This window comes from Rhinoderma darwinii, chromosome 12, assembly GCF_050947455.1.
Source record: "Rhinoderma darwinii isolate aRhiDar2 chromosome 12, aRhiDar2.hap1, whole genome shotgun sequence".
In the NCBI taxonomy this organism is placed as follows: Eukaryota; Metazoa; Chordata; class Amphibia; order Anura; family Rhinodermatidae; genus Rhinoderma; species Rhinoderma darwinii.
Genome location: NC_134698.1, coordinates 36221815 through 36248968, shown reverse-complemented (window position 1 = coordinate 36248968; position 27154 = coordinate 36221815).

The following is a 27154-nucleotide window of genomic DNA, read 5'->3' as shown; positions in this document are numbered from 1 at the left end:
AAAAAATAAATACTCAAAAAAAAGAAAAAAAAAAGAAATATTAAAAATAAGTAACTTACTTTAAAAAAATGTTTTCATTTGCAACATATTCCCTTTAACACAGTGACGATCTGTGTGTGAGGTTAGCGTAGTGCTCGTCCTGTCAGTAAGGATGCAGTATATGGAGCAGTGTGCTGAGCAGCAAACAGCAGACATTCAAGCAGGATCAAACACACTTTCTGGGTATGTGACATCGGGAAGATGTTGCATGAGATGACGCGTTTTGTCACCACATGACTTCTTCAGAGAGTTGCATATCCTAGTCAGTGTGGAGAGGATATTTAAAGGGGAAGCAACCAATAAGTAGCCTTATTTTTGACAATACATTTTACCCCTTCAAGGTGTCAGTAAAGAGGACAAATTCATATATATGTTTTACTTAGTAAACTAATAATGTTAATAAAGTTAAAGGGGTTGGCGAGGAAAAATTTGTTTTAAAAAAAAGTGTCCCCCAGCCATGGTTTGCCTTCCCTAAAACCCCCAACATACTTTATAACCAGTTTCTGTTTGATCTCAATCCTCACTGCTGCTCTTTCTGTTTGTTTACATCCCTTGCTTCTGTTCCAGTCTGTTTCCTGTCTTGTAACCCACCATACCCATGATCCCTTGCTGCATCTGAGGAGACAGCTTACACACCCCCTTCCTCCCTCCACAACATCTCAGCTATTTGCATACTGCCATGCCCCTCTATGTTCACAGGGTCATTCCCTGTTCTAATTACAGTCACCCAGCTTCCTGCACTGTCACACACACCCAGTAATAATCACACATACACTGCCGTTCAAAAGTTTAGGGTCACTTAGAAATTTCCTTATTTTTGCAAGAAAAGCACAGTTTTTTTCAATGAAGATAACATTTAATTACCGTATATATCGGCGTACAAGACGACTTTTTACACCCTTAAAAAAATGTCAAAAGTGTGGGGTCGTCTTATATGCCGGATATTGTCTACATTAGGGATGCACGTTGCAGCCGCACAGCTCAGTATAGTGACACATGAATGTATGGGAGCGCGGCTGCGGCTGTGTAATTCAGCCACAGCCCCGCTCCTGAGTCATGATAAGTTCACGGGGTCAGGATGATGCAATGCGGCCAGCGCTGCACTAATGAGCGGCGGCACTGGAGACAGAACATGGCGGGCGCGCTACAAAACACCCCCATGTTCTGTCTTCAGTGCCTGAACTGCCGCTCATTAGTGCAGCGCCGGCCGCATCACCTCATGCTGACCGCGCGCGCACTTCCTGTCAGGAGCGGGGCAATGGCTGTATTACACAGCCGCAGCCCCGCGCTATAACGGCGGAGATCAGAGAAACCTCTCATCTCCGCCGTTATTCCCCTGAATGCTGCGATCACAGCTGACTGCAGCATTCAGGGGAAAGTGAGAAGGGGGGATGCCCCTGGATCGCGTCACAGGGAATTCCTGTGACGCGATCGAGGGCCATACCATATATGGGCAGACAGCCCAGGGTCTATTGACGGACCCCAGGGCTGTCTTACCATATTTCATGTTGTTAGGACATACCCAAGTATGTCCTAACAACTGCCTGTGTATTATCCGTCCACAGGTTAATGTACTGCCACATATCTGATATATGTCAGTACATTAAAGTTTAAAAATAAAGTAAAAACAAAGTATTGTTAAATTTTAAAAAAAATACACCTTCACCTTTTTTACAATAAACATTAAAATAAAAAAATGAAATAAACACGGCTTTCATTCACTTATTAATGTGAGGCATGAGGTGCGATGAATTTACCCTCCATGTTCCTCACATTAATAGTAATTAACCCCATCATGTACCTCGCACATTAACCCAATATGACTGAGAAACATGATGGGATTAATTACTATTAATGTGAGGCGCGTTCAAAATTCATCACACGTCGCGCCTCACATCAGAAAACGGAAGAATTTTTTTTTTATTACTGTTGGCAAAAGTATCGAAATTGGTATCGAAATCGCAATACTAAACGAAGTATCGGTATCGAAGTCCAAATTCTGGTATCGTGACATCCCTAGTCTACATATTGTCTACACACAGGTTGTGTGTTACCTTGTGAGCCTGCAGTCCGGTACACAGGCTCCCGGGATGCACGGAATCCGCCACGGATCTGAGGGAAGCCGGTATTAGCCGCCAGGGAACATCTCTGTAAGATGCTCTGGCCCGCCCTTTCCTCTCATTCCCTGCCTCTCAGATCTCGCGCGATGAAGCAGCCTATCTGCGCATGCGCGAGTTCAAAGAGACAGAGAGTCCTGGGTCCTGCCGCCGATGGCCATAGTGAAGCGCTCCTGCACGAAATGGTGAGTATATCTTAAATTCTATATTTTAAGGGTAAAAGTTGGGGGTCGTCTTATACGCCCAGTCGTCTTATACGCCGACATATACGGTAATCAGAAATACACTCTATACATTGTTAATGTGCTAAATGACTATTCTAGCTGCAAACGTCTGGTTTTTAATGCAATATCTACATAGGTGTATAGAGGCCCATTTCCAGCAACCATCACTCCAGTGTTCTAATGGTATATTGTGTTTGCTAACTGCGTTAGAAGGCCAATGGATGATTAGAAAACACTTGAAAACCCTTGTGCAATTATGTTAGCACCGCTATAAACAGTTTTGCTGTTTAGAGGAGCTATAAAACTGACCTTCCTTTGAGCTACTTGAAAATCTGGAGCATTGCATTTGTGGGTTCGAATAAACTCTTAAAATGGCTAGAAAAAGAGAGCTTTCATGTGAAACTCGACAGTCTATTCTTGTTCTTAGAAATGAAGGATATTCCATGCGAGAAATTGCCAAGAAACCGAAGATTTCCTACAACGGTGTGTACTACTCTCTTCAGAGGACAGCACAAACAGGCTCTAACCAGAGTAGAAAGAGAAGTGGGAGGCCCCGCTGCACAACTGAGCAACAAGACAAGTACATTAGAGTCTCTAGTTTGAGAAATAAACGCCTCACAGGTCCTCAACTGGCAGCTTCATTAAATAGTACCCGCAAAACGCTAGTGTCAACGTCTACAGTGAAGAGGCGACTCCGGGATGCTGGCCTTCAGGGCAGAGTGGCAAAGAAAAAGCCATATCCGAGACTGGCTAATAAAAGGAAAAGATTAATATGGGCAAAAGCACACAGACATTCGACAGAGGAAGATTGGAAAAAAGTGTTATGGACAGACGAATCGAAGTTTGAGGTGTTTGGATCACACAGAAGAACATTTGTGAGACGCAGAACACCTGAAAAGATGCTGGAAGAGTGCCTGACGCCATCTGTCAAGCATGGTGGAGGTAATGTGATGGTCTGGGGTTGCTTTGGTGCTGGTAAAGTGGGAGATTTGTACAAGGTAAAAGGGATTTTGAATAAGGAAGGCTATCACTCCATTTTGCACCGCCATGCCATACCCTGTGGAGAGCGCTTGATTGGAGCCAATTTCATCCTACAACAGGACAATGACCCAAAGCCACCTCCAAATTATGCAAGAACTATTTAGGGAAGAAGCAGGCAGCTGGTATTCTATGTGTAATGGAGTGGCCAGCGCAGTCACCAGATCTCAACCCCATAGAGCTGTTGTGGGAGCAGCTTGACCGTATGGTACGCAAGAAGTGCCCATCAAGCCAATCCAACTTGTGGGAGGGGCTTCTGGGAGCATGGGGTGAAATTTCTCCCGATTACCTTAGCAAATTAACAGCTAGAATGACAAAGGTCTGCAATGCTGTAATTGCTGCAAATGGAGCATTCTTTGACGAAAGCAAAGTTTGAAGGAGAAAATTATTATTTCATGGAAAACACAAAATTGTCTGGGTGACCCCAAACTTTTGAACGGTAGTGTATATATACAGGGATGAAGGGAGTTATATACAGGGATGTTGAGGGTAATACACCAGGATGTTGTGGTTATAAACACGGATGATGGGGTTATAAACAGGGATGATGATGTAATACAAAGGGATGATGGGGGTTATACACAGGGATGATATAACTCCATCATACCTGTATACAACCTATATGTAACCCCCATCATCCCTGTGTATTACCTCATCCCAGTATATAACCCCCATAATCCCTGTGTATTACCTCATTATCCGTGTATTACCTCATCATCCCTGATTATAACACCCATCATCCCTGTATTTAACCCCCATCAGCCCTGTATATAATCACCATCATCCCTGTGTGGCACCTCATCATCCCTGTGTATAACCCCTATCAACCCTGTGTATTACCTAATCATCCCTGTATATAACCCCCATCATCCCTGTGTATGCCCTCATCATCCATGTATTAAATCATGTTCCCTGTATATAACCCCCACCATCCGTGTATTACCTCATCATCCACAGGGACGATGGGGTTAATACACAGGGATGATGGGGGTAATACACAGGGATGATGGGGGTTATATACAGGGATGATGAGGTAATACACAGGGATGATGAAGGTTATATACAGGGATAATGGGGGTTATATACAGTGTTGATGGGGGTAATACACAGGGATGATGGGGGTTATGCAAAGGGATGATGGGAGTTATATTCAGGGATGATGGCCCTATCATTCCTGTATATAACTCCCATAATCCCTGTATTTATATAACCCCTGTAATTACCATCAGGGAGGGTGCCACCACTGGGGTGCTGCTCCGCGAGGGGGGGCACAGGTGGGGGCTGCGGGGGGTGGGGGACAGCGTGGGAGATGAGAGGAGACAGGCAGGCAGTGCAGGAACTCCGAGATAGGAGTAGGAGGGGGCGTGTACAAGCAGAGACAACGTTCCGAGTCTCTGCTCAGCCAGTACTTCCTGCTGTGTAGAGACACGGCGCTTCATCAACTATGTATGCAGGCGGCAGGACAAGAGGAGGCGGAGCTCTGAGGAGCTCATGAAACATCTGCCCGTAAATGTAGTTGATGACGCGCCGTGCCTTTCTCAGCCGGAAGACACGGAACGTCACCGGAAATGAAAAATTTACTCTCGGTGCAGTCACGTGACCGCAGATCAGAACAGAGTAACGCTGCCACAGGTAATCAGACATTATATTAGAAATTTACTTAAATATGTCCAATTAAGTTAAAATATAAATAAAATTGATTCCTGGACAACCCCTTTGGCTGGGTTCACACGACCTATTTTCAGGCGTAAACGTGGCGTATTATGCCTCGATTTACGCCTGAAAATACGGCTACAATACGTCAGCAAACATCTGCCCATTCATTTGAATGGGTTTGCCGACGTACTGTGCCGACGACCAGTAATTTACGCGTCGTCGTTTGACAGCTGTCAAACGACGACGCGTAAAATAACTGCCTCGTCAAAGAAGTGCAGGACACTTCTTTGAAACGTAATTTGAGCCGTTCTTCATTGAATTCAATGAAGAACAGCTCAAATGATCGGCAGTCAAAGACGCCTCGCATAATGCGAGGAGGAGCTTTTACGTCTGAAACGACGCAGCGGTTTTCTGTTGAAAACTGTTTTCTCTTTTCAGACGTAAAAGGAAGCTAGCGTGTGCACATACCCTTTAACCACCACATAGTGTTTTTATGGCGGCCACTAACTGGCTTTATTCCGATGCAGTAGCCTTTTTACGGCGCTGCATCAGAATAAATATACAGAGCAGGGAGCCGTTAAATCTCCCTGCTGTAAACCACCTTCGGTAGCTGAGGGCTTGGAGCTTCCCTGCTTGGACGGGCAAGATCGATATCAGTATTGATCTAGCTTGTTTAGCCCTTCAGATGCGTCGCTCAATAACGAGCGCAGCATTTGAGTGGTTTTAAAGAGAGGAAGGGAGCTCCCTCTCTCACCCCACCGGCAGCTTGCGTGTGATCCCAAGGTGTCGGTGTCTTCTATGACAGCCAGGGGGCCTAATAAAGGCCCCCAAGTTTGCCCCAGTTAATGCCTGCTAGGCCATGCCAGAGGCATGGCCTAGCAGATGCCTGTCCCTTTTACATGGACAGGCAGTAATACACTGCAATACAGAAGTATTGCAGTGTATTATAATAGCGAACGGACGATTGCATAGTGAAGTCCCCTCGTGGGACTGGTAAAAAAAAGTTTTTAATAAAGTTAATAAATAAAAAAGTGAAAAAATATTGAAAAAACACTTTTTCCCCTTACAATCTGCTTTATTATTAACCCCTTCCCGCTCCTTGACGTACTATTACGTCATGGCAGCTGTATCGTTCGCGCTCCATGCCGTAATAGTACGTCTCGGGAGTAACGGCCGTTTCGGCCGTCCTCCCGACACATACAGGAGCTGTGACGCTGCTGTCTTGTTCAGCAGCTGTCACAGCTCCTACAGCGGGGACCGATCGCTGTGTCCCCGCTGATTAACCCCTTAAAAGCCGCGTTCTATAGAGATCGCGGCTTTTTAGGGGTTAAGCTGCCATCGCCGGCCTGCTACGCGATAGCGGCCGGCGATGGTGACTATGGCAACCGGACACCAAACAATGGCGTCCGGCTATGCCATAGACGGAAGCCTAGTGGGTCCTGACAACGTCAGGACCCACTATGCTTGCTGTCAGTGAGTAGCTGACAGTTCTAATACACTGCACTACGCATGTAGTGCAGTGTATTAGAATAGCGATCAGGGCCTCCTGCCCTCATGTCCCCTAGTGGGACAAAGTAATAAAGTAAAAAAAAAGTTAAAAAAAGATGTGTAAAAATAAGAAAATAAAAGTTTTAAAAGTAATAAAAGTAAAAGTCCCACTTTTTCCCTTATCAGGCCTTTATTATTAATAAAAATATATAAACAAACAAATAAACTATACATAATTGGTATCGCCGCGTCCGTAACGGCCTGAACTACAAAATTATTTTGTTATTTATCCCGCACGGTGAACGCCGTAAAAAAAAATATTAATAAACCGTACCACAATCACAATTGTTTGGTCACTTCACCTCCCAAAAAATGGAATAAAAAGAGATCAAAAAGTCGCATGTACCTAAAAATGGTACTGATGGAAAATACAGTTCGTTACGCAAAAAATAAGTTCTCGCACGGCTTTATTGATTGAAAAATAAAAACGTTCTGGCTCTTAGAATAAGGTAACACAAAAAGTGAATGATTGTTTACAAAACGTATTTTATTGTGCAAACGCCATAAGACATAAAAAAAAACTATAAACATCTGGTATCGCCGTGATCGTATCGCCCCGCAGAATAAAGTTAATATATCATTTATAGCGCACGGTGAACGCTGTAAAAAAAAAAGTATACAAAAACAATAGTAGAATTGCTGTTTATTAGTCACCACGCCACCTAAAAATGGAATAAAAACTGATCAAAAAGCCGCATGCACCCCATGAAAACTACAATGGATTCCTCAAGGGGTCTAGTTTCCAAATTGGGGTCACTTTTGGGGGGTTTCCAATGTTTTGGCACCACAAGACCTCTTCAAACCGGACATGGTGCCTAATAAAAAAGAGGGCTCAAAATCCGCTAGGTGCTCCTTTGCTTCGGAGGCCGGTGCTTCAGTCCATTACCGCCCGAGGGCAACATGTGGGATATTTCTCTAAACTGCAGAATCTGGGCAATAAGTATTGAGTTGCGTTTCTCTGATAAATCCTTTTGTGTTATAAAAAAAATGGTATAAAAAGAGTAAATTTCACCTTTACTTTGCTCTAAATTTCTGTGAAACACCTAAAGGGTTCATAAACTTTCTAAATGCTGTTGTGAATACTTTGAGGGGTCTAGTTTCTAAAATGGGGTGTTTGATAGGGGTTTCTAATATATGGGCCCCTCAAAGCAACTTCAGAAATGAACTGGAACCTAAAAAAATAAATAAATGAGGCAATACTTCACTTCTTACATTATACTGATAATGAGCCGTGCCCACTCCGAGATGACCCCAGTTTTGACCGTTTGTATAAACGGAGACCCCTATTAGACCGTTCCAGTGCCCGGTTTTCCCAAGCATACACCCCCGAGAAGTGTTTTTCTATTGATGAGTCCCTGGTACATTTTAAAGGGAGGGTTCAATTCCGCCAGTACCTGCCAGGTAAGAGGGCAAGGTATGGCGTGAAGATGTATAAGCTGTGCGAGAGTGCATCAGGGTATACCTACAGGTTTAGGATATATGAAGGAAAGGCCACCCCCAAACCAGACTGCATCCTGGACTACAATAGGTACATGGGAGGGATGGACTTGTCAAATCAAGTCCTGAAGCCCTACAGCGCCATGTGGTGTAGTATAAGAAGCTGGCCGGGCACATCATACAGATGGCTTTCTAGAATGCGTATGTGCTACGTCGATGTGCAGGCCAGAGGGGAACTTTCCTGGAATTTCAAGATCTAATCTTTAGGGACCAGGAAGGGGGGGCGCATCGTACCAGGGCAACACTTTCCAGGAGAAGGTCCCCAAACCGGTGGAAAGGGAAAGAGTCAAAAGAGGTGCAGAGTCTGCTATAAGAGGGGGATAAGGAAGAACACAATATACCAATGTGACACGTGTCCCGAAAAACCAGGGCTCTGTATAAAAGATTGTTTTAAAATGTATCATACATCCCTTGATTTTCAATTTACCCTGATGCACTCCGCACAGCTTACCCCCCTCATCTTTCCCTTCTGAGCCCTGCCGTATGCCCAGGCAGCTGATAACAGCCACATGTAGGGTATTGTCGTACCCAGGAGAACCCACATTACAATTTAAGGGGTGTATATCTCCGGTGGCGCATGCTGGGCACACTATATTGGACACTGAAATGGCATATACATATATAAAATTGCAAATCTCACACTGCACCATCTATCTGCGCATTATCTTTTACACAGTACCTGTGGGGTCAAAATGCTCACTCCACCTCTAGATGAATGTCTTAAGGGGTGTAGTTTTTAAAATGGGGTCACTTCTCGGGGGTTTCAACTGTACTGGTACCTCAGGGGCTTCTGCACACATGACTTAGCACCAGAAAAGCTCCAGTAGGCCAAATGGTGGTCCTTTCCTTCTGAGCCCTCCCATGGGCCCAAAGGGCAGTTTATCACCACAAATGGGGTATTGCCGCACTAAGGACAAATTGGGCAACAAAATGGGGTATGTTGTTCCTTGTGAAAATAAGAAATTTTGATCAAAAATGACATCTTATTGGAAAAAATATCATTTTTTTCATTTCACAGCCCAATTCAAATAGGTGCTGTGAAAAAACTGTGCGGTCAAAATGATAACAAAAACCATAAATGAATTCCTTGAGGGGTGTAGTTTCCAAAATGGGGTCACTTCTGGTGGGTTTCCATTGCTTTGATACCTCTGGGGCTCTGCAAATGCAACATGGCACCCGAAAACCAATCCAGCAAAATCTGGACTCCAACAAACACATAGCGCTCCTTTCCGTCTGAGCCCTCCCATGGGCCCAAACGGCAGTTTATCACCACAAATGGGGTATTGCCGCACTAAGGACAAATTGGGCAACAAAATGGGGTATGTTGTTCCCTGTGAAAATAAGAAATTTTGATCAAAAATGACATCTTATTGGAAAAAATATAATTTTTTTCATTTCACAGCCCAATTCAAATAGGTGCTGTGAAAAACCTGTGCGGTCAAAATAATAACAAAAACCATAAATGAATTCCTTGAGGGGTGTAGTTTCCAAAATGGGGTCACTTCTGGTGGGTTTCCATTGCTTTGATACCTCTGGGGCTCTGCAAATGCGACATGGCACCCGAAAACCAATCCAGCAAAATCTGGACTCCAACAAACACATAGCGCTCCTTTCCTTCTGAGCCCTCCCATGGGCCCAAACGGCAGTTTATCACCACAAATGGGGTATTGCCGCACTAAGGACAAATTGGGCAACAAAATGGGGTATGTTGTTCCCTGTGAAAATAAGAAAATTTGATCAAAAATGACATTTTATTGGAAAAAATATCATTTTTTTCATTTCACAGCCCAATTCAAATAGGTGCTGTGAAAAAACTGTGCGGTCAAAATGATAACAAAAACCATAAATGAATTCCTTGAGGGGTGTAATTTCCAAAATGGGGTCACTTCTGGTGGGTTTCCATTGTTTTGATACCTCAACGCCTCTTCAAACCTGGCATGCTGCCTAAAATATATTCTAATAAAAAAGAGGCCTCAAAATGCACTAGGTGCTTCTTTGCTTCTAGGGCTTGTGTTTTAGTCCACGAGCGCAGTAGGGCCACATGTGGGACATTTCTAAAAACTGCAGAATCTGGACAATACATATTTAGTAGTGTTTCTCTGGTAAAACCTTCTCTGTTACTAAAAAAAAATTGAATAAAATTGAAATTCAGCAGAAAAAATGAAATTTGCAAATTTAATTTCCACTTTGCTTTAATTCCTGTGAAATGCCTGAAGGGTTAAAAAACTTTCTATATGCTGTTTTGAATACTTTGAGGGGTCTAGTTTTTAAAATGGGGTGTTTTATGGGGGTTTCTAATACATAGGCCCCTCAAATCCACTTCAGAACTGAACTGGCACCTTCAAAAAAAGGCTTTTGAAATTTTCTTAAGAATATGAGAAATTGCTGTTTATGTTCTAAGCCTTGTAACGTCCAAGAAAAATAAAAGAATGTTCAAAAAACGATGCCAATCTAAAGTAGACATATGGGAAATGTGAACTAGTAACTATTTTGGGTGGTATAACCGTCTGTTTTTCAAGCAGATGTATTTAAATTCTGAAAAATGCTATTTTTTGTAAATTTTCTCTAAATTTTGCAATTTTTCACAAATAAAGACTGAATATATCGACCAAATTTTACCACGAACATGAAGCCCAAAGTGTCACGAGAAAACAATCTCAGAATCGCTTGGATAGGTTTAAGCATTCCGACGTTATTACCACATAAAGTGAAATATGTCAGATTTGAAAAATGGGCTCTGAGCCTTAAGGCCCAAACTAGGCTGCGTCCTTAAGGGGTTAAAAAACAAAACAGAAGTAAAAAAGTTACACATATTTGGTATCCCTGCGTCCATAACAACCCAAACTATAACGTTATTACATTATTTAACCCGCTCGGCGAATGCCGTAAAAAAAATAAATAAAATAAATGCAAAAATTGCTGTTTTCTGTGAATCCTGCCTTAAAAAAAATTTGATTGAATGTGATCAAAAAGTCGCATCTAGTGGGAGTGTGGCTGGACGAGCTGGAGAGTAGACATGCTTGAGAGAGCTCTCCTCAGGCCTGTGCTATTAAGGGACAGATCGAACAATTTTAATGGGGAAAACTCGTTCTAAAAAGACCCCACGGGGTACCCAGACACAAGGGGGTGCAGATACCCCGATCTCCAATTTTTTTGGCCGCTGGCAGCCGGGGATTCGAGCTCGGAGGTAGCCGCAATGCCGCCTTTGATGGAGCTGCCGGCTGGGAACATAGCGTGCAGCCCGGCTTGGCTCGCTTTCAGCCTGGAGGAACTGCTGTCCCCGGAGACAGAGAGGGCAACAGCACAAGCACCCGGTTCCCTGGCGGGGAGTGAAGGACGGGAGAGGAGGTACATTACCTGGGCCGGCAGGTACCTCGCGGAGGATCGAAGATGGCGGCGGCCAGAACCGGGGTGAGTCACCACCTGAGAAGGCGGATGCGGAGTTGTCCCTCAGGCGCGGTCCGGATCGGCCTGAGTTAAGATGAAGGAGGACGGTGACACAGGAGTCGGAGGAGCAAGAGGAGAGCTGTCCGGGTGGGAGCAGTACCAGAAGGGGATGCCACTTACCTGCATCTGCCGACACCTCGTGGCGGAGCCAAGATGGCGGCCGGGACCGGAACTCTGCAGTGGCGCTGGAGAACGGAGCTGGGGAGATGAGAGGCTGTGCGGCAGCCCGTCCTCCTGTACAGGTCCATGGGAGGGAGCTGGGAGTCATGAATCCGCTGGCCAAACCAGGGATGATGTTGGACCAGAGGTCTGACCAGGCTCAGGACGAGCCTGGTGAAGAGGAAGGAGAGGAGTTCTCCTCGGAAGAGTGGGGGATACCCCCAGAAACCTGCAGGCAGCAGAGAATTAGGGGGATTGTGGGAGAGAGGTCCTCCCCATTTTCCTCGGGTGGTGGGAGTCTGATGGGATACCTGCCGCCGCCGGACCGGGCGGCCCAGACGCTCAGGGGTCATCAGGAGCTGCAAGCCTTGTTGGCGCTTCTCCCCTCTAAGAGGGACATGGAGGTGATGGATGCCGACTTGAAAGTGGCGTGGCGCCGGGATCTGCATGTGGTCCAGTTGGAAGTATCTGCCCTGCGAGCTAAGGTGGGTGCATTGGAATCCTGGAAGGACTCTGTGTCTGCAACTATACAACAGCTTTCTGAGGCTCAGAGAGTGTCAGAGTCACAGCAGCGACAACTGCAAGGGCAGCTTGACGACCTGGAAAACAGGAACAGGAGGAATAATATACGTCTGAAAGGTTTGCCGGAAGCGACTAGAACTGCTGACTTAATGCCGACACTGACCGGTATCTTCAACACCTTACTTAACCGCCCTGTGGATACCTATATCGAGATAGATAGAGCACACAGGGCTTTGCGGCCGAAGAGTGTGGATGCTGCTAGACCACGTGATGTTATTTGCCGTATCCATTATTATGGCCTTAAGGAGAAGATTCTGCAAAAGGCGAGATTAAAGGCCAAGATCGATTTTGATGGGGCAAAGCTGCTCCTGTTTCCGGATCTAGCGAGATGCACCTTGAGGCAACGTGGGCATCAGCGCCCTTTGCTCTCTGTATTGCAACAACGGGGGATATCGTATAGATGGGGATTCCCCTTTGCCCTGCATGTGCGCGTGGAGGACAAAACTGTCTCACTGTACACACACGCGGAACTCCCGGGATTTCTGAGGGCCCTTGGACTGCCTGTCATCTCGTTGCCGGACTGGGAGACTTTCCAAGTGGATACTTTGCAGGGGCCGGGATTTCCACCGCTCGGGAGGCTCGCGACTGGGAGGAGGGAGAGATCTGGATCACCGTTGCCACAGAGACCGCGGTGGCGACAGAGAGCATCCCCGTCAAGATTCCGGGAGCAGTGATGTTTTATATGCTTTCTCTTTAACCCCGTTGCAGGTTTTCACCCGTACAGGGATGCCCGAGTTCATTAATATCGTGAGTCTGTAAAATGCTATTTTATTATTCCCTGTTGGGCCGATGTAGGGATCGGGTTAGGTATACTTTCGGGAGTTCGGTAATGGGGAGGCTAGAAACGTCCCGCCGTGGGCTCATGTTAGGCATCTATAGCCCCGTAGCTTGTTTGTGTCAGCATACGATAGGTCTGTCCCTTCAAATAACTGGTTCAGAAGAAGGTGATAATAGAGGCTGTGGAGTTTAGTCCGATACCTATACTTTCTGTTATCGGTAGCAGTGTACTGTTTCCAGGTAGTCTTCTGTGACCGCCACATAGGATTATCGCTGAGACTAGACTGGTTCTAACCAGTGATACGGGTTCTTAGATTGAAAAAGATTTTTTGCCTGCCGGCAAAGAGAGCCCTGTTTTCCAACTATCAAAAGAAAATAATAAAGTATTTATTAAGTTTGCAACAAAGACAGACTACATAAAATTAAAATTGAGGTCCATTGCTGACTGCAATCAGCTTAGTGCAAGGTATAAGGAGTGAGGAGCTAACGGCTGCAGCACGTAGCACCCAACCCACAGTTAAATTCTAGGAGTCAGCAGGACACGTGTTAAAATTGAGATGGAAGCCCCCCCGACATGTTTCGCTAAGATGTAGCGTCTTCAGGGGTATCGGGGCTAATGACAGCGCGCGGCGAGATAACCCTGGTTATATGTACACCAGAGTTACTCCACATGTTATCTTGATTGGCCGGTAGCCAATCATAGAGGGAGCAGAGGACGTGCCCCCTGCTCGATGACAGACAGCCTACGCCACCAATTACCAGCTAGTTTAAAGCGACCAATGAAGGTGTGATAGAGGGCGCAGGCGCATTAGAGTAACCGCAAGTGATAGAAATAATCACCGTGGATATATGCAAATCAACGCGCATGCGTGGTGACAAAAAGTAAGGTGATAGATTTATCACTAGATGTCAGGAGGCTAGAATCATATTTAGTGGCAGTTTGATAGTGATGATTTTAAAGGTAAGTGGAGCTAGTTGTTTAATGGCACATAGTGGGTCATACGATAGGTAGGGAAGGCAGATAGATAGCTAGTAGAGCTAAAATACCAACCATCCAGGCCAATGCGAGACCCACAGTGTTAGTTTATCACTAAAAAATGGCATATAGAATAGCCATTTATGAGGTACAGTAAGTCTGGCAGAGTCATAAATAAGCCGCTGTGTCAGTTCCTAAATGCTAGCCTGGAGCAATGCAAAGATAAGTAATAACTGCAATCTATAAACGGTAAGTCAAGTAGTGAGAAATACATGTCAAAAGACACATAGATCAAGATTTAATTCTAAGAGGGTCTATATGTGAAACACATAACCTTTATATATTAGAGACGCTATGTAACTCTCAACTCAGGAGTCATTTTAATGGCTAGAAGCCTTTTTAGACAGCATGATAGCTGCATACAGGGTTCACAGAAACGCTGTGTAAGTGAATCCCTCATTCAGACCTACCGGGCTGAGGGATCCCAAGCGGTGGATCCAGCGTGCCTCCTCTTGTAGTAATTTACGGTCCAAATTACCCGCTCTTGGACCAAGTTTGACCTGCGTAACACCCCAAAATTGTAACGAGCGGATATCCCCACCATGAACAGAGCGCACATGCCTAGACAAGGATGTGTCCTCTTTTTTGTTTATAGTGCTTCAATGTTTTGATATTCTCCTCCTTAATTCCTGTATGGTCTTACCCACATATAGCTTGGGACAAGGACACTTAGCAATGTAAACGACCCCCTTGCTCTGACAGTTGATGAATTGTCTAACCTGGTATACTCTATTGTCAAATGGATTAGTAAATTCTTTGGTAGTGGCCATTAGATGGCAAAAGGAACAACGGCCACATGGATGAGAACCTATGACCGACGTCTTTAGCCAGTTTTTGGACACAGTAGTAGGTCCAGTGTGATGACTATGTACCAAGTAGTCACGTAAATTCCTGCCTCTGCGGTACATAATAGTCGGGGTGGGGGGCACAGCCCCCTGTAGGTCAGGATCGGCCAAAAGAATTGGCCAGTGGCGACCTAGGATCTCACGGACCTGTTGAGAACCAGTGTCAAAGGTACCAATGCATCTGATATTAGTTATCCCGCCAGACTTGATAGCAGTCGCTGGATGGTGTATAGTCATAGATTTTTGTTCATACAGTAGTTCTTTTCTATTCGTGGCTCTCGCCCTGGCGTAGGCTTTGTGTAGCCATTTTCTAGGGTAGCCACGGGCCATAAACTTGGTAAATAGACCACTACACTCCAATTCGAAAGCCTGCTCATCGGAGCAATTCCGTTTGGCACGGAGATATTGCCCAATAGGGATTCCTTTCCTGAGGGCGGGAGGATGATAACTATCCCAATGCAACAGGCTATTGGTAGCCGTGGATTTACGTGAGATGACTGAGTGAATACCACCAACAGGGTCCAAGGAGATTTTAAGATCTAAGAAGGTGATTTCTTTATGATGAATCACATGAGTGAATTTCATGCCAATATGATTAGTATTAAGTGCGTGCATAAAATCATAGAAAGTGTTAATGTCACCATCCCACAGGAGGAGAATATCATCAATATATCTCCACCATTCTCACAATATGCCCACATAGATGTCTTTGTCAAGCTTGTATGTGCTGACCTAAAAAAAAATAAACCAGATCAAAAGAGAGCACTCTCTAACCTTAGCACAATGGAAAGAATAGCATTGGATGAACTTCGTGATAACGAACACATCACCATAAAACCCTCTGATAAGGGGGGCAACATCGTGATCATGAACCAGGATGACTATGTGGCCATGGTTCACAGATTGTTGGATGACACCACCACGTACTCGATCTTGGACAAAAATCCTACTGATCTATTTGTGTATATATACTACTAAATACAGCTAAGACACAAAATGTGATCAGTAATGAAGAATTCAAACGGATCTATAATCACACTCCTACACTAGCAACTTTTTATGCTCTGCCTAAGATCCACAAGATGTCACATCCAATACCAGGTAGACCAATTGTATCTGCGTAAATTTAGGACGCAAAAAAGTATGGTTAAATTTCTGTTTTTTTTCTATTACCCCACAAAAAAAGGTAATAAAAGTTCATCAATAAATTATATGTACCCCAAAATGGTGCTATTAAAAAACACAACTTGTCCCGCAAAAAACAAGACCTTATATACATACGTCGACGTAAAAATAAAAAAGTTATAGCACTTGGAATGCGACGATGTAAAAACATAAAAAATAGCTTGGTCATTACAGTTTAAAATAGGCTGGTCACTAAGGGGTTAGTGTAGCGGTGTCAGAAGAAAAATCCAATGCTGCTCACAGGCCACTAAGTACATCTGTCCCCAGTAAATTGTAGGGCAAGTGGGATGACGCTAACACATGGGAGACAATTGAATGTGTCTCATGAATATTCAGTTGCATTGGTTTTGTTAGCTGTAACTGAAATGATGTTCCCTCCAACCCTTCACAATCGATATAGTCTGGTGATAATAACTCTGCCGGTACATATTTGGTTACATAGTTACATATTTTTACATAGTTTGAACGGTTGAAAAAAGACACATGTCCATCAAGTTTAACCAAGGGACGGGAAAGGGGAAGTGGGATGGGAAAGGGGAAGTAAAAAATTTCTACACATAGCAGTTAATATTTTTTTGTTCTAGGAAATTATCTAAGCCTTTTTTAAAGCCATCTACTGTCCCTGCTGCGACCAGCTCCTGCGGTAGGCTATTCCATAGATTCACAGTTCTCACAGTAAAGAAGGCTTGTCGCCTCTGCAGGTTGAACCTTTTTTTCTCCATACGGAGGGAGTGAACCTTTGTTTTTTGAGGGGGTTTTACATGGTTTGTAATACAGTTCTGGCTGCCCCTGTGTCTACTAGAAAAGCGATATCTTCCCCTGTGGGTAAAGTTACAGGTACCATCAATGATGGACCTGTCGGGGTGATCACTGGGCAGAGGGAGACATCAGGGTTGCCAGTTTCCTATGCAGCAATAAAATAATTGGGAGGCTTAACTGGACGGGTGGGAGATTTCAGCATGTAATCTGGCTAAGATCCCGTCTCTGGGTTTCCGAAGTGTCTCTGTAAAGGATTTGCCAGACACAGGTTCTGTGTCGACGCCCATGGGCAAACAGTCTGCACCTGCTCCTATGTCTGTGAGACTGACTCCATCTACCACCACTCAGGATGGCAGGCTTAGGAGTGGGAGAGCCTATCACAGCCTGGCCAGATGGAGCTAGTTCCCGCCCACTGTCTATTTATACCTGCCTTTCCTGTTCCTCCTTTGCCTGTGATTCTTCTATGCTTGTTTCCTGGCTTGCTGCTGCTGCTTGTACTACTGATCCTCTGCTTGTTATTGACCTTGGCTTTCTGACCACTCTTCTGCTCAGCATTTTGTACCTCGCTCACTCCTGGTTTGACTCGGCTCGTTCACCACTCTTGTTGCTCACAGTGTCTCCGTGGGCAGCTGCCCCATTTCCCTAGCTTCTGTGTACCCCTGTCTGTTTTGTCTGTCTTGCACTTACTGAGCGTAGGGACCGTCGCCCAGTTGTACCCCGTCGCTTAGGACGGGTCGTTGCAAGTAGGCAGGGACTGAGTGGCGGGTAGATTAGGGCTCACCTGTCTTTCTCCCTACCTTGTCATTACATACTTGTGTTTTCCAAGGACTGGTCCTCCCGCATTGAGCATGTCAGGAAGGTGCTCCAGGTCCTTCGGGAAAACAAACTGTTTGCCAAGACCGAAAAATGTATGTTTGGGGTGCAAGAGATACCATTTTTGGGTCAAATCTTCACTCCTCATGAATTCCGCATGGACTCCGCCAAGGTCCAGGCTGTGGCGGAATGGGTCCAACCTGCCTCCCTGAAGGCGTTACAGTGCTTCCTTGGATTCGCTAATTATTACAGGAGATTTATTGCTAACTTCTCGGTCATCGCTAAGCCTCTTACGGATCTCACTCGCAAAGGTGCTGATCTCCTCCACTGGCCTCCTGAGGCTGTCCAAGCGTTTGAGGTCCTTAAGAAGTGCTTTATCTCGGCCCCAGTGCTGGTTCAGCCCAACCAAATGGAGCCATTCATCGTGGAGGTTGACGCCTCCGAGGTGGGAGTGGGTGCTGTCTTGTCCCAGGGTACCAGGTCCCTCACTCATCTCCGTCCCTGTGCCTACTTCTCCAGGAAGTTTTCGCCCACTGAGAGTAACTATGATATTGGCAACCGCGAACTCTTAGCCATTAAATGGGCATTTGAAGAGTGGCGCCACTTCCTGGAGGCGGCTAGGCACCAGGTAACGGTCCTTACCGACCACAAGAATCTGGTTTTCTTAAAGTCCAGTCTATGAAATTTGCTCCCCGGTTTATAGGGCCGTACAAGGTCATTGAAGTCCTTAACCCTGTCTCCTTCCGACTGGAGTTGCCCCCTGTCTTTTCGAGTGCGCGACGTCTATCATGCCTCCCTCCTTAAACGCTGCTCCCCGTCCTTGGCTCCCTCGAGGAAACCTCCGGTCCCTGTTCTCACCCCTGAGGGGGTAGAATTCGAGGTGGCCAAGATTGTGGACAGCAGGATGGTCCAAGGCTCCCTCCAGTACCTGGTCAATTGGAGAGGATACGGGCCTGAGGAGAGGACTTGGGTACCCGCCCGGGATGTTCACGCTGGGGTATTGCTCAGGAGGTTCCACCGTCATTTCCCCAATAAACCAGGTCCACCTAGAAAGGGTCCGGTGGCCCCTCATAAAAGGGGGAGTACTGTAAAGGATTTGCCAGACACAGGTTCTGTGTCGACGCCCGTGGGCAATCAGTCTGCACCTGCTCCTATGTCTGTGAGACTGACTCCATCTTCCACCACTCAGGATGGCAGGCTTAGGAGTGGGAGAGCCTATTACAGCCTGGCCAGACGGAGCTAGTTCCCGCCCACTGTCTATTTATACCTGCCTTTTCTGTTCCTTCTTTGCCTGTGATTCTTCTATGCTTGTTTCCTGGCTTGTTGCTGCTGCTTGTACTACTGATCCTCTGCTTGTTATTGACCTTGGCTTTCTGACCACTCTCCTGCTCAGCATTTTGTACCTCACTCACTCCTGGTTTGACTCGGCTCGTTCACCACTCTTGTTGCTCACGGTGTCTCCGTGGGCAGCTGCCCCGTTTCCCTAGCTTCTGTGTACCCCTGTCTGTTTTGTCTGTCTTGCACTTACTGAGCGTAGGGACCGTCGCCCAGTTGTACCCCGTCGCTTAGGACGGGTCGTGGCAAGTAGGCAGGGACTGAGTGGCGGGTAGATTAGGGCTCATCTGTCTGTCTCCCTACCTTGTCATTACAGTCTCTCTGTTCTCTACCTCTTCCTCTATAGTTCCCATTTTGTTGCATCGGCGAGAGCCGGGTTCTTTTAGTAGCTAGCTCTAACTCTGCCCCTTTTGCAATACTTACTAAATCATTAAATTGGCATGTACACCAGTCGAGCGGGACCTTTTAACAGCTTCTTGTATTGCTGGTTTAAGGTCAGATATAAAAGTTATTTTTAGTAAGTGCAAGTCCTTTGCATCACCTTCTTCATACCCGGATCTAACCGCTGTTGCTGTAAATTTGGGCAAAAGACATAAAACTATCAGTTCGATCCTGTTGCGTAGTATTTACCCAGGGCTCTATAGAAGTCAGGTTGTAATGTCCGTGGCTGCGGGCTGTCAGCTCCAACCTCCCCCTGACAGTCGCAACCACGAGTCAGCAAGCGCTGGCCCCAGCCTCCTCCTCAGGAGACGCCAGCGTTGCGTCCACTTACCTCTGCCGGATCCCGCAGGGTGTGCGGGTACGCTTGTGCCCGCTCTTAAAGGGGCAGCGCGCACACCGGACCTCATGGATGAACTTTGACCCGTGAGTACCCTGGACTATAAGAGGGGTCCAGCTCCCTAGTTTCATGCCTGAGCGTTGTTGTGTTCCCTATAGTTTGTCTATGTGATGGCCTCCTAGTGTGTTTCCTGTTCCAGTCCCTGTCCTTGTACCTATACCTGTTTCCAGTACCTGTTCCTAGCAATCCATACATTCCTGGTCTAGCACTGAGCTGTGCCAAAGTCGTGCCATGCTGCATCCATGTCAGACCTGCTTCACCTCGCCTGACGTCCGCCTGCTACCTAAGTCTTAGTCGAGCCTGCCCTGCTGCTGTCTGAGCTGCCACAGGTACCTATAGAACTATAGACCCTCACCTGCTCCCTGTTGGCCAGCTGCCTTACCGCCAAGGCGGTACGGCCCAGTGGGTCCACAAACCCTACGTGACACAGGTATTCTAGTCCTGATTGTTTATTGGTTGTATTTTCTGGTACAGGATTTGTAATAGCAGCTTTTATTTTGTTTTTGAGCACCCCTCCCCTTTATTTCTACTAGGCTCTACATATCTGACCATGTAGCATGGTAAGCTAGATGTACTGCTCCCAGCTTTCTATGGAATACGCTGGGTGTTTTCCGAGGGTCTGGGAGTGTGTCACATAGAGCTGGTAAGTCAGCCTGGCTCCAGGTGCGATAGACAATGGCTTCATGTGTCTGGATTTCCCCTACTGTCCCAGGTATTGGTTGCCCATCTACATCTAGTGGCATAGTCCCCTGTGTGGATGGATACTTGATACTAAAGGGAACAATCAAGTGGGGCACTGCGTACCACAACTGACACAAGATCCTACAGTGAGGGGGTTCTGTTGCTCACAATGTGAGCATATCCAGCAGTCGCATCTCTTGCTATTTTCAAGATAAGGGGGAGGGGCAGTTGCTGCTGTAGGGCTGTTTGGCCGTTGAAAAAGGGGTAACACACTCGTGAAGGGCCTTTCACTGAGGGGTTCATATAAATCAAACATCACTCCATGATTCGCTCCCATACTCTTCTGTTCCGCGTTACTCACTCTCTGTGCTACCTCATACCACAGTTGGGCTTTTTCCATCATGTTAATGTCTTTCAACCATCCATCACAATTTGTTATAAATATTTTCAATACACGTTCTTCCAACATTCCACAATACCCAGTTCCCATCATTTTGAACATTCTTTAACAATCCTTCACAGCCTCAGTTCCTTTTGCTCTGTCTACTATATTGATGGCTGGGACCCATACCCCAAGGCTATCCCGCATTTTTGTCTTACTATCCCCTGACCCCATAGATGGAGGGCATAGGGTAATCTCCGGAAAACTCCCCAGCTCCAAACAGGCCGGCCTAGTCTGCTGACAGATATTTCAGAACAGCCTTCTTACTAGTTTCAAATAGACTGTCAATATCAAAGTCGTTCCTTCAGACAATTCTTTTTTTTTATTTTATATTTTTCATGAATGGATGTTATTCAAGTTAGGAATGCATAATCATACAAAAATTATTTCACACTTTCAGCACAAAAATCTAATGTCCAAAATTTTAATTCATTAGGGAAGTCCACCTAGACCATTTTTTGACAGTTTTGTGAGTATTTAGAACACCATTTTCAGCTAAACATCATTCATAATCATAGAATTGATTCACTTTCGCAGTTAGCAAAGCGGCATTCATATTTTTAGCTGTTTTCCAGTTAGATGCTATTATTGATCTTGCTGCAATTAAAACTCCTTCAGACAATTCTAGCAGAGGGGTATCCTTATCTCTGATCCCTCACTGTTTTGAACATCAAGAACAGAAAATGCTGCCAATCCACAAATTACAAGAGCAAATCCTTCAACACAATCGACATTCAAGAACCTCCATTGAATTAAGGAGGAGTTTGGCACATTCATTTCAAACCTTTACAAACCTTTTTTTTTTCAGTGCTGCAAAACACTTGCTACCGTGGTGTAAATTTTTTTTGCCATCAATGGCGACCACAGCATCTGAGGCATTAGAAAGAGGGGGCGCACCCCTCCGACAGCTCATCGCTCCCACCCCCACCTATGGGGACTTATAAAATGGGTAAAATAAAGTTAAATAAAGTTTTTAGTAATGAAAAAAAAAAGAAATAAAATTAAAAGTTCAAAAAACTTAAGGGGTTAATGGACTTTGCACAAATTCTCATGTAGAGGTCCCGGGTTTCGTCACCATGTACTGTCGTGGAAACCCTCTCCCAGGTAGTAACTTTTGGGATGGGCGCTCTAATGGGCTCTCTCTGCTTTGTGAGGTGGTATTCCAATTGTTAATTGAAGAATCAGCAGTGCACTAGGAGTTGTAGCGTCCGCTGCCACGGACCATTGAGTTTACTCAACCCCCGGCAGCCGCAGCCATGAAGACGCCAGCGCTCACTTCCGCTCTGGTCCGCTGTGTCCCATAGGGTGCGCGCGCACATTCATGCCCGGCCTTAAAGGGCCAGCGCATGCACATGGGACTCATCATCATCAATTAGCCCATGATTCCCTGGACTATAAGAACGGCCCTGCCCCTTTGCTCATTGCCTGAGCATTGTTAGTATTTCCATGTCAGTTTTGCAAATGGTCCCTTAGTGTTATCCAGTTCCCGTTGTTTCCCGTGCCCTGCTACCTGTATCATGTATCCCGTGCTGTGTCCTTGTTCCTGAGCCTGTTAGTGTTGGAGTAGTGTCTTACTGCACCTGCTGTCATCTGCCACATCCAGTGTTATCTGCCACATCCAGTGTCATCTACCACATCCAGTGTTATCTGACACGTCTGGTGCAACCTGCTGCACCTGCTGTCATCTGCCACGTCTGGCAGAACCTGCTGCACCCACCTAAATCTATGCTAAGCTTTAGCCACTGTCTAGACTATTCAGGTACGCTAGAGCGGGACTTTGTATTGATTGGGTGCTCTGTTGCTTGGTCAGCTGCTTCCCTGCTACGGCAGTGCGGCCTAGAGTGTCCACATACCCACAGACCGTGACAAAGGTGTTACCTTACATACAACAACCAATCATAACATACATCAAGGGTACCTTCCTAATGAGGTCACATGATCTTGCCAACACCTGCAAAGTCCTGGCCTACAAACAAAGGGATGTAGGAGTTTTTCATAAATGCATGTGAATGGTGTGATAAAAAGAAACAATTATGATGGTGATGATTATTTCATAGGCGTTCTACCAGACTTCTGACTGCTTAGCATATGAAGGCCACCATAAGAACACAGAGATTACATATTTCTTGCAAACCAAGAAGAAATAGGGGGGAGAAGGTCATTTGAAGATGGAGTAGCTCTGCGTGATCCGGCATCCTGCTTGATAGTTCATATTGTAATTTAATACAGAGAATATAAGCAAATGGACCATCCAAGTGTAAAGCAATGAGGTATAGAAAGACCAGTTATTTCTACCAAAATGAGAACATGTCGAAAATTGATGCTCATGAGTGATCATGATCCAATTATAATAAGAAAATAAATGCGATATAATCCATTTGTTCTGTGTCTTCATTGCTCATAAGACTGTTATAAAGACAACAAACTAAATCTAAAATTTATTTAGCCAATGCATGAAAACTGTGGACCCACAATGTGCGCCACAACTCATCACTGCCAGAAACATTGAATGTATGAGCGAGACATCGACTGCTGAAGACAAGGATACTTTCCCTGAGGCTGCAAGTAATCCATAATAACTACTAGCTGTTCACCCAAAAATCCATCCTCACCCGCCATAGGTTGAATGTCTTCTTACATTAAACTGCCCCTACTTTTATCTCTACTTATTGAGTGACCAAACAGCTACACTCGCTTACCTCTCTCTCAACGGCCAGCCACACGATGTCACCAAGATGGCAGTGCCCATGCTCTGTTAAGACGCATAGACTGAACCTTAGTAAACACCTCTTTTACCCTACTCTGCTTCTGTACAGATACGACGAGCAAACATTTGCACCACGGTACTCTGTACACAATTTTTGGAACTAAAGTTTCTAGAGATTTTACAAGTCACAACATATCCAGCAGGGAAAAACTGTCAGAACTTCCTGAGTAGAGATGAGCGAACTTATGATAAGTTTGGTTCGGCTGGTTCGCCGAATTTCATGAAAAAGTTACATTCGGACCGAACTAGTTCTGACCGAACCTGTAATTCAAGAAAGCCCATAAAAATAGTGTATAACACTGTATAAAAGCCCTAGAAGCCCTGTATAACACTCTCAGGTCACCTATGAGTGTATCCAAGTACTTTTGAGCTGTCTTTAAGGCAAAGTTAGTGTCAAAGTTACGCCAACATGTATGGCTATAGGAAAACGGATGGGACACAGTGATAACTAACAGAAACCACTGCACTTGTGCATGTTGTATGCTTAATGCATTGTTAAAAAAGGTACAAAAATTAACCATTTTTGGCGGCAGATGCCTGCCAGGGTTCATACATGTAAGGTGGTAAAAGAAGAAGCGATGGCTTTTGACAAGCCCTCAAAAAATTTACCCTTTATGGTGGCAGATGCCTGCCGGGGTTCATCCATACATGGATGTAAAAGCAACAAGCTATGGCTTTTCACAAGCCCTCCAAAAATTTACCCTTTTTATTGGCAGATGCCTGCCGGGGTTCATCCATACATGGATGTAAAAGCAACAAGCAATGGCTTTTCACAAGCCCTCCAAAAATTTACCCTTTTTATTGGCAGATGCCTGCCGGGGTTCATCCATACATGGGGGTTCATCACTTGCAACAGCGCCTCCTGCAGGCCTTAAGGGAGGGGAAGCAGCCCCTAACCATAGAGGGTGTGCAGAGGGATCTATCCTTCTGGATAGATAGGTACGGGTTAAAGGCCTTCCGAGAGAAAAGAGGAGATCAGTGGTCGCTCCCGACAACCGGGCATGCTGTGGTCAGGAGGAATGTGGTCCGTCTCCGGTGGCGTGGCAATAAAATCTGTCCCCCCAGAAAAACGCTGGTGGAGCTGCTGCTGGGGATGGGCTTCAGGGCGCGTGACATCTTTGCCCTGATACATCCTCATGGCTCAGCTGAGTTCGACATCAGCTTTGTTCAACCGGGAGGCCTAGAGGTCTTCTGGGGGAATTATGAGCTGGTGAAGGACGAGCCCGGCTGGCGGGATTTTGCTGCACAAGCAATATCCCGTCAGAATGGTCTCAAGAAGGTGACCTTTCTCACCCATAACGAGTCACTTTCTTGCGTTGACATCATGACCTGGCTAAGTCGGTATGGGGAAGTAGTGGAAATGCCGAGGAAGAACCTGGACGAGTTTGGCATCTGGTCGGGGGCCTGGACGTTTATGGTGAAACGTAAACGTCTGGGGCAAACTGTGTCCCACATCCCATCCTCTGCTTTCCTTGGGAGGGATCGTATCCTGGTCTTCTACCAGGGGCAACCGAGGCTGTGTCACCGGTGCGGCGACCCCTCGCATTTGAGTGCAGCTTGCACAGTACAGAAGTGCGCTCATTGTGGGGGGATAGGTCATCTAGCTGCATCGTGTGACCAGATTAGGTGTCACCTGTGTGGTGACTTAGGTCACCCATTCAGTAGGTGTCCCCGCTCTGTGGTCAATGCCGTCGCCAAGCCTGCAAGAGGAGAGAGTGGGGTGGCTCCTGTGGGTGGGGAGGCATGCAGAGAGGGCGGAGCAAAAGGGCAAGTGAAGACATCAAGGAAAGGGCTCCAGCCTTCCTACCATCGAAGGCTGGAGAAGAGGCAAAAGGAGAGGGAGCTGAGGGAAACCCAGGCAACTGGGCGGACCTCTGGCCTGAACCTGGAGCCTGCCCTGGAGACGGATGCCCTTGGGGACGCTGAATTGGATGAGGAGGTCAGGAGGATCCAGAGGGAGCAAGTGGCTGAGGACTCTCAATCCTCCCAATATGAAAGTGTTGGTGAGGAAGAGAGGGTACAGCCTAAAAAAACACCTGGGACACAGGGCAAGATCCTGAGCGGGCCAAAGTCATCTGGCCAAGCCCCGGCCACGGAAGGCAACATCTGCACCCCTCTGGTGCTCTCCCCCAACCGCTACCAAGTCCTCATGGATTTTCCAGCTCTTCAGCAAAGTGAAGAGGAGGGTGAGGTAGGGGTCTCAGAGGGCGCTGGACCCCTTCCCACGAGAGGTACAAAGGCCTCTGGGGCAGGGGTCAACCTGGGGCAGGGGGACGAGGATGGGAGTGTGAGTGAGGGGGGGAGGTCCGCCAGGAGGGAATGGACTCCACCACCTCAAAAAAACGTGTCAAGACAGGAAGAGAGTCTGGGGGGTCCTCCTCAGACCATGACAGGGGTGGGAAGAAGAAAGCCATCTAATTTTATCATCCAGGATGGCGGTACCCACACCGTTGACGCTGGCTTCCATTAATGTCGCCAGCATTAAGTCAGATATGGCTAAATTTGCGGCCTTTGATTTTCTCAGCCGAGTTGAAGCTGACATTTTGTTTTTGCAGGAGACCAGGCTGTCACTTTTGGCTGACGTCGTAAAAGCCAGGAGGGATTGGCGATGCGGGCCCTCCTACTGGTCTCTTGCGGCCGAGCCATATAGCGGTGTGGCGGTTCTTTTCACCGCACCGGTAAAATGCCGACGGATGATAGAATTAGAAATGGGGAGGTGCCTGATTTTAGATGTTCTCATAAAGGGACAAGAATTGCGATTAATCAACATCTATGGTCCCCAAACTAAGTGGGACCGAAAAAAATCTCTTCATGAGGATTAAGCCTTTCCTTTTTTCTAGTCGACAGGTCATCTTTGGAGGGGATTTTAACACTGTCGTTAGACCCCGCGATAGAGGAGGTTCCATAGACAGACTGGCCTACGATAGTGTAGCCTTAAATAGCATAGCTAGCGAAGCTCGCCTGGTGGATATCCACATCAGGCATACCCCAGGTCACCCTGGGTTCACCTATCAAAGAGGAAGCTGTAGGTCTAGGATAGATAGGTTTTTTTTGAAGGAGGAAGCCATCTCTTCACCAGTGTCCGTTGTTGAGGTGGAATTCTCCGACCACTGTATGATTTTGTTTTCTCTGAACATTGCAGAATCCCTTCGGATGGGTCGAGGTATATGGAGGCTGAATTCCACTCTCCTGGAAGAAGCGGAAATAAGACAGGCCTTTGAAGATTTTCTCCAGGACCAGGTACCTTTGTTGGATCTAGGTGGCACTAAGTCTGAGTGGTGGGAATTGTTTAAATTTCGGGTAGCAGGATTTTTCCGCCAGCTTTCAGGCCTCAGGTCCATGAGCAGGTACCGCCTGTATCAGGAAACT